Source organism: Macaca thibetana, chromosome 4 (genome assembly GCF_024542745.1).
Source record: "Macaca thibetana thibetana isolate TM-01 chromosome 4, ASM2454274v1, whole genome shotgun sequence".
Classification (NCBI taxonomy): Eukaryota; Metazoa; Chordata; class Mammalia; order Primates; family Cercopithecidae; genus Macaca; species Macaca thibetana.
Genome location: NC_065581.1, coordinates 120,832,849 through 120,840,885, shown reverse-complemented (window position 1 = coordinate 120,840,885; position 8,037 = coordinate 120,832,849). Strand labels below are relative to the sequence as shown.

The 8,037-nt window shown below is 38.4% G+C and overlaps 1 pseudogene; it reads right to left on the bottom strand.

Moving 5' to 3' along the window:
• Positions 1 to 1,940: 1,940 nt before the first annotated feature.
• LOC126953446 (single-stranded DNA-binding protein, mitochondrial-like) lies at positions 1,941 to 5,896 on the bottom strand (annotated as a pseudogene).
• Between the last annotated feature and the right edge of the window lie 2,141 nt (positions 5,897 to 8,037).

Below are 8,037 nucleotides of genomic sequence, written 5' to 3'. Positions count from 1 at the left end.
CTGACAATTATTGATACTAACCATCTTTTCATATGCTTTTGGCCCCATTTGTATATGATCTTTGAAGAAATGTTACCCATTTGTTAATTGGGTTATTTGATTTTTTATCATCGTTAAATTGTATATTATATATTCTGGATATTAACACCTTATCAGACATACATGTTTTGCAAATATTTTCTCACATTCCGTAGGTTGCCTTTTCCTTCTGTTAATTGTATGTTTCTTTTTTTGTTTTGTTCTGTTTTGTTTGTTTTTTTTACCAGGTTCTCACTCTGTTTCCCAGACTGAAGTGCAGTGGCATAATCATGGCTCACTGCAACCTCAAACTTCTGGGCTCATGAGTTCCTCTTGCCTCTCAGCACACCAAAATTCTGAGATTACAGGAATGAGCCACTGTATCCAGCCTTGATTGTGTCTTTTAATGAACAAAAATCTTTAAGTCTGATGTATCGCTATTTGTTTTCCTTTCGTTGCTTGTGCTTTGGGTGTCAAAACGATTTCATATCAAAGAAATCATTACCAACTCCAATGTCATAAAACATTTTCCTTGTGTTTTCTCCTAGGAGCTTTATAGGTTTAGGTATTAATTTAGGTCTTTAATCCATTTTGAGTTAATTTTTACATATGGTATAAGGTAAGAGTCTGACTTTTTTTTTTTTTGAGACAGGGTCTTACTCTGTTGCCCAGGCTGGCGTGTAGTGGCATGATCATACCTCACTGGGGCCTTGAACTCCTGAGCTCAAGGAATCCTCCCATCTCAGTCTCCCAAGTAGCTGGGACTATGGGTATGAGCCACCAAGCCCCGTCTCTTATTACTTATTTATTTTATTTTATTTTTCTTCCCTAATGACTGGCTAAAACTTCCAATACTACATTGAATGGAAGCAGCAGGAATAAGCATCCTTGTCTTGTTCCTGATCTTAGAGGAAAACTTTTCAGTCTTTCACCTTGAGTAGGATATTAATGATGAAATTTTCATATCTGGTCTTTGTTATATTGAGGTAGTTTCCTTTATTCCTAGTTTGATGAGTGTTTTTATCATGAAAGGGTGTCGATCTTGCCAAATAGGTTTTTTTGGTTTTGCATCAATTGAGATAGTCATGTGTTTTTATCCTTTATTCCGTTAATGAGTTGTATTACATTTATTGGTTATCATATATTGAACTATAGTGTATTCTAGAAATAAATACATCCTTTGGTCATGGTACATTATCCTTTTAAAATTCTATTGAATTAAGTTTGCTAGTTTTTTTTTTAAGGATTATTGCATTAATATTCATCAGGGATGTTGGTCTTTAGTTTTCTTTTCGTATGGTGTCTTTATCTGTCTTTGGAATCAGGTTAATTATATTGGCCTCACAAAATGAGCTGGGATGTGTTCCTTTTCTTTAAATTTTTAAAGAAAAATTTGGAGGAGGATTGTTGTTGACTATTTTTCAAATGTTTGATAGAATTATTCAGTGAAGTCATCTGATCCTGGGCTTTTCCTTATTGGGAGTAGTGTGGGTTTTTTGGTTTTCATTTTTGTTTCTGAGAGAGTCTCACTGTGTCACCCAGGCTGGAGTGCAGTGGCACAATCTCAACTCACTGCAACCTCTGCCTCCTGGGTTCAAGTGATTCTCAAGCCTCAGCCTCCCAAGTAGCTGGGATTACAGGTGCTCGCCACCATGATCAGCTAATTTTTGCATTTTTAGTAGAGATGGGGTTTCACCATGTCAGCCAGGTTGGTCTCAAACTCCTAGACTCAAGCGATCTGCCCACCTTGGCCTCCCAAAATACTGGGATTACAGGCATGAACCACTGTGCCCAACCCTGGTTTTTTTTTTTTTTTTTTCAAAATAAGAACATTTTAAGTCTTGTCCTTAGAAACTATAAAGATTGTACATGATTTGGAATTGAGACTGTACCAAACAATGGTCAAAGAAGAATTACTCACTCTATGCCTTCTCTTTTGTCTGGTCCCTCAGAAATATAATGTTATCAGCTGTGATTGTTGCCTCATGTTATTTGTATCCAAGTATTCATCATAGTTTACCTCCCTCCCACATAACTTCTAGACCTCTTTTTCATATACTGATATGCCACATCTCTCAGGCTGGGTAGGAATACTGATGCTCTGTGCCGTGTTGACTTTTGACTGGCATATCCATTTCAGCTAGGATTTCAAGACACTACGTCACCTATTATAGAAAAACTCATTTCCTTTCATGATCATACCCTAATAATCATCTTCCTAATTAGCTCTTTAGTACTGTACATTATTTCTCTAATATTAACAACTAAATTAACCCATCTAAGCACCCATTTGCTATACCTCATTTTCCCTTGATTGCTATATCTCATTTGTGGGTAAAGAAAATATTGTGACTAGATTTTTTCCCCCCAACTATTAAATCACAAGGTCTTGGCCCACTTGCCCAAGTAACTGCACATCATTCAGAGATCTTTCAAAAACCAAACTGCTAGATATTTTGGACTCATGTCTTACAAACTGATGAAGCGTCTGCAATACAGGTCTTCAAAACACGGCTTCTGCTTTCTTTTCTTACAATCCAATCTTTTGTCTTTTTCTGATGCTCTAGCCTGGACAGCCTCAAGCCAGAGGATCTGTTGGGAGGTTTTAAATTACTGATTCAACCTCCTCACTAGTTATTGGTCTGTTCAGATTTTCTTTTTCTTCATGATTCAGTCTTGGCAGCTTGTGTGTTTCTAGCAATATTTCCATTTCTTCTAGGTTATCCAATGTATTGCCATACAGTTGTTCATAGTATTCATTTTGTCTTAGTCTGTCTTTTGTGGCTATAATAGAACACTTAAGGCTGGGTCATTTATAAAGAAAAAAAGTTTCTTTAGCTTATGGCTTTGGAAGCAGGGAAGTCCAAGATGGTGGCCACATCTGGTGAGGGCCTTGAGCTGCTACATAGCATAGCAGGTAAGGGGAAGGGGAAGAAAGCCATGTGAACAGAGACAAGTACAAAGGCCTGGGCTGGCTTTATATCTACTTGCTTTTGAGGTAACTAACCAAGTTCCTAGAGAACAGCATTAGTCCATTCGTGAGGGCTCCACACCTGCAACCCAAAAACCTCTTACTAGGCCTCACCTCCTAACACTACTGTGCATTAAGGAATTAAGGTCTCAACACATGAACTGCTGGGGGACATAGTCAAACCACAGCACTCTTATAACCCTTTTCATTTCTGTGGCATCAGTTGTAATATCTCCTATTTCACTTCTGATTTTAGTTATTTGAATCTTCTGTCTTTTTTTCCTTAGTTAATCTAGGTAAGGGTTTCTCAATTTTATTAATCTTTTCAGCTCTTAGCTTTGTTGATCTTAGCTTCATTGATTTTTAAAATAATTTTTCTCTTCTCAATTTTACTTATCCCCGCTCTAGTTATTTCCCTAAGATGGTAAATTTTATGCTATATTCCTTTTTTTTTTTTTTTTCCTGCCACAGTATCTTACTCTGTCACCCAGGCTGGAGTGTAGTGGTGTGTGGTGTGATCATGGCTCACTGCAGCCTCAATCTCCCTGTCTCAAGTGATCCTCCCGCCTCAGCCTCCTAAGTGGCTGAGACTATAGGTGCACACCATCATGTCTGGAGAATTTTTTAAAATATATTGTAGAGACAGGGTTTCTCTGTGTTGCCCAGGCTGGCCTCAAATTTCTAGGCTCAAGTGATCCTCCTGCTGCGACCTCCCAAAGTGCTTGGATTACAGGCTTGAGCCACAAAGTCTGGTCCTCAATGATCTTTTAATTCTAAGGTAGCCTTTCAAAATTCTTTAAGAATTCACTTTGGGTACATTTGTCTCCTTTACTTTACATGTTCATAGCTCTCAAATGTTGGCACTGATCTGCTGTTGGAATTCTGAGTCAATTATTCTCACTTTTCTCTAGGAGAAGCAGCCCTATCAAGGGACTGAAGTTTGATGAAGAGATATGCTCTCAACTATTTTTCAACTTGACTTTTTCATCATCACATTTTCAGATATTCATCCCACCAAAAAAAGGTGGTTGTATGAAATGATATTGTTCTCTTAATTTTTTAAAAAGTGGCATTTATAACATTATCGTAGATACTCATATGTTTAACTTTGGAGATTTATTTTTCAAGAGCTTTATTTATCAACAATAAAACCAGCAATGATGTACACTACCTCAGATGGCTTTAGGATGCTGATTGTGTTGTTGAAATTATACAGTCTAAACCACGGATGTGACTACTTTTACACTAGTACTTAAAAAAAGCTAAAACCCCTCTTTGTTAAAACAAATGAAACCTAAAACACCACTATGTACTGTATAATAGATAGCAAAAATGTTTCAAGACAATTAGACTTAGGTGCAATTTGAAATACGTTTTTCTCTTTGATTCTTAATGATTACCAGTGTCAGGTTCTTCTCTGTTTTTGCCTTCAAAACCAGAAATTCCCTTTCTTTCATCTAATTATTCGCATTATAAACTATATCACTTTGAACACATCCAGTAACTCCAACTCCACACAGTGGCTTCATCTGCAATTTAAATCTCCATATCTCCCATTATTCCTGTTGAAGGCTATTGCTTCAATGTAATTTATTCAACGTTTTTATTCAAAAGATATTATTAATTGCACATCAAACTATGTGCCAAGGCTCTGTACCAGAGACAGAATAGTGAATGGGAAAAATGTAGTCACTCTCGTGGAATTTATAGTCTAACTGGGAAGATAGATAATTGAAGAAGCAATTGTAAGGTTGATGAGTATTATAATAAAAGGGATTCAGAATGTTTGTTATGGGAACATTTCCCTCTGGGCTTCAGGAGAATAAACCACTGGGTTAAAAACTATGACGATATTTCCTCTCTAATTTCCTACTCCTGGCAACCCCAAAAGAAAGATTTCACATAGGGAGTATCTGTATTAAGAAATAGAAACAAGTCCCTATGAATATTTTTTTCTTCCTTTTTAAGAAAATAGAAACATCCCTTTTAGCATTAGGCATATTTCTAGCTTACAGCTGCTCACTACTAAGATTAGGTATTTGTAACAATTCTGTTAGTTTTCTCTTGGTGGCTATAGCTGTTCTTCACATTTTATAAACTATTACTGTTTGGGAGATACTTAGAAACAAACTCAAAAAATGATTGCATTCTTAGTTTTTAAACAATAGTTAAGGCAGTTGTTAGGTCATATCTACAAATGGGTTTCATGGGATACATGAAGAGATTTTGTTGGTCTTAGATTTCTTGAAATGCCTGGGAGGTCTTAGAGAAAAGACCCTGTTGACTCTAAGGCCACGTTTACGAGTCAACAGTACAGAAGCATTTTTGCTATGAAAGTCATTTGGCAGATCTACAAGCACAGTTCAGCCTGACAGGGAATAAGTAAATGAATGGCTTGATATCTTCCAAAGAATCAATGGGCCAACCTCAACCCCAGTGTTAACAGCAGCCTGAAAAACAAAAAAGTGGGTCACATCTGGTTAAAAACACCAAAGGGAGATACTACTATTCAAAAGGGTATACTACTTTTCAAAAGGATAACCTAGCATTATTTTTTAACCAGGACTAGGCCAAAAATAAGATAAGTTACAGATTTTCATGGAGAATCCTAATAGTAATTATGACAGGCTCGGAGATCAGCTCATTTATGTGAGTTCCTTTTTTTCTGTCACCCTCATTCACAGAAGAGGGGAGAGGGTTTTGGCACTCAAGTCTTCTCCCAAACGCAGCCTCCTAACATCCCTGCTGTAAAGGGAAGAATCTGTGAGACGAAGTTAGCATTTCTATTGACTTCATATATTTTTTGACTGACAAGGAAAAAAGACAATAGACCTGGAGTAATCAGGCTGTACATTTGAGTGGATGTCAACTCCTTACGGTAGAAAGAGCCCCGAACTGGCCCGGCATGGTTAGCTCATGCCTGTAATCCCAGCACTTTGGGAAGCCGAAACTGGCAGATTGCATGAGTCCAGGAATTCCAGACTAGCATGGGCAACACGGCAAAACTCCTTTTCTACAAAAATATTTAAAAATTATCCAGGTTTTGTGGCATGTGCCTGTGTCTCAGCTATTCAGGAGGCTGAGGCAGGAGGATCACCTGAACCTGAGAAGGTAGAGGCTATGAGCCATGATCACACCACTGCACTCCAGCCTAAGTGACAGAGTGAGACCCTGTCTCAAAATTAAAAAAAAAAAAAAAAATAGAAACAACAACAAAAAAAGCCCAGAACCCTGGGAAATGAGAAAATCTCTTAATTTCTCTCTCTCTTCTTGTTTTTTGTTTGTTTGTTTGTTTTTTGGGTTTTTTAGTGGACTGAATTAGAAGGCATGGTAGTTCATACCTGTAATCGCAGTACTTTGGGAGGCTGAGGCTAGGAGTTTGAGATCAACCTGGGCAACATAGCAAGACCCTGTCTCTACAAAAAATGTAAAAATCAACCAGGCATTGGCCAACATGGTGAAACCCCATCTCTACTGAAAATGCAAAAATTGGTCAAGCATGGTGGCATGCACCTGTAGTCTCAGCTACTTGGGAGGCTGAGGCAGAATAATTGCTTGAACCTAGGAGGCAGAGGTTTCAGTGAGCCAAGATTGCATCACTGCACTCCAGGCTAGGCAACAGAGCAACTGTCTCAAAAAAAAAAAAAAAAAAAAAAAAAAAAAACTTAGCCAGGCATGGTGGCTTGTGCCTGTAGTCCCAAAAACTTGGGAGGCTGAGGAGGGAGGATCCATTGAGCCAGAAAGGTTGAAGTACAGGGACCAATGATCGTGCCACTGCACTTTAGCCTGGGTGAGACAGCATGACCCTCTCTCAAAAAAAGAAAAAAAAAAAAAAGGTTTAACATCTGACATTTGAATAATTTGAGATACTTTAAAAATTCAGCTTCTGATTAGTGGTCTGGGAGGGGAATGGGGTGGAGGTAGGTGGTTCTGGGGTTAGGGATAGGAGTGTGGGTTGAGATGTGTTTTCTAAAAGCTCCACTCATGATTCTGCTGGGGGACGAGTCATGTTCTACTCTAAAGTGCTCAGGGATGATTTTAGGAAACACAGTTAATAGCCCACAAGTAATACATTTGTACTACCTGTACAAGTATTGTACTACATGAAGTTTTACAAACTGTGCTGAAAATACAATATTTGTTGCTCTTTCCTCCTATCTCCTGAAAGCTAATCTGGTTTGACCCCAGGGTTATATATAGTAATCACAATGATAAAGTTAATAATACTATAATTTACCATATGCCAAACACTGATTTCAAAATTTCATGTCTTCATGTAAGACTGTTTACAGTTCTGTGGGATATAGTATGACTATTAGCCCCATTTTACAGATGAAGAAACCAAGGCAAAGAGAAGCCAAGTAACTTACGTATGACAACAGTATCACACATAGCAGAGTGTACCAGGTAGATTCAGGCTGTCTGGAGAAACCCAACTTGCTTCCCTCTAACATTGGGTGGCAGCGTGGTTTTATGCAAAAAGGCTAGGCATTGGCATGAGACACTTACTCAAGATCTGGCGCAATCACTCAGTAGCTATGTCATCTCAGGTGACCTTCCTTCACCTTGCTAGGTGTCTTTGTCAGCTCAGACTGCCATAGCAAAATACCATAGGCTGGGTGATTTAACATCAGAAATTTATTTCTCATAGATCTGGAGGTTAGGAAGTTCAAGACCAAAGTGCCGGCCAATTTGGTACCTGTGAAGGGCTTCTTTCTGGTTTAAAGACAAACGCCTTCTTGCTATATCCTCACATATCGGGGAGAGAAAGGGCTCTGGTCTCTGGTCTCTCCCTCTTTAATAAGGGCACTAATTCCATCATGAGGCCTCCATCCATATTGAGGCAGGAAAATAGGGTCTGGAGGCAGGGAACATAAGGCCGATTCACACTTCAGCTATGACAGGAAACATCCTCTCCATAGGGCGTTCGCTGAGCAAACGACTTTGTAACTTTATTTCATCCTGTCCATTTACATAATGTGTACACCAAGTAACCAATGGAATCCTCTAGAGGGTATTTAAACTCCCACAAATTCTGTAATGGTGCC